Source organism: Tupaia chinensis, unplaced genomic scaffold (genome assembly GCF_000334495.1).
Source record: "Tupaia chinensis unplaced genomic scaffold, TupChi_1.0 Scaffold000021_1, whole genome shotgun sequence".
Classification (NCBI taxonomy): domain Eukaryota; kingdom Metazoa; phylum Chordata; class Mammalia; order Scandentia; family Tupaiidae; genus Tupaia; species Tupaia belangeri.
The window spans coordinates 16231-16927 of NW_006159451.1; the positions used below are offsets into that span (position 1 = coordinate 16231).

Sequence of the window (697 nt, forward strand, 5' to 3'; positions counted from 1 at the left end):
TCTGTGTAGCAAAAAATTATGATGTACCTTTTCTGCCCATGTTACATAATAATTTCCAAAGATACTTTTTAAGAGTTATGTAAAACAATATTTTAAATAATTTATAAATTGTACATTAAAATAAAAATTCTATTCATCAAATGATACACTTAAAGAATGTAAAAAGAAGTGACAAGAGTATGAGAAAATAATTACCATATGAGTAATTAAACATACTTCTGTTTTTAATAAAAACTTTTTAAAAAACAGGACCTTGCTAGCTTATGATCCTCCTGCCTCCCAAGTACTAACTAAATAATTTTTAAGAATTATTTATTCAATTTTGTTTATCCCTTTTTTAAAAAAAAAATTGCTACAGTGTACACATATTTACCAGAGAGAGACAAAGAGAGAGAGAAGACAGAGAGAAGAGGAAAGAGAGAGAGAAAGCAAGCTACCAGGTCCACGAAAATCATGGTCAGTCATGTGGGAGTCCAGCACCTAGCCACTATGCCACATTCTGATCCTGCAACTAAACATTTTTAATGAGGAAAAAAAAGAGATCTCCCCCCAAAAAAAGTAGACAAAGACACTTGTTCAAATACTTTAACTAGATTTCTAAATGTTCAATAAATGTGTAAAACATGTTTAACATCTTTAGTAAATGGAAAAATACCAAAATCAAATAAATAAAACTAAACAGTATCAATAAACATTT

The 697-nt window shown here is 28.7% G+C and overlaps 1 long non-coding RNA gene across 2 annotated transcripts in view; it reads right to left on the reverse strand.

Moving 5' to 3' along the window:
* LOC106734513 (uncharacterized) overlaps nt 1-697 on the reverse strand; it is an 18720-nt gene that overhangs the window by 11883 nt on the left and 6140 nt on the right. The window lies entirely within an intron of this gene.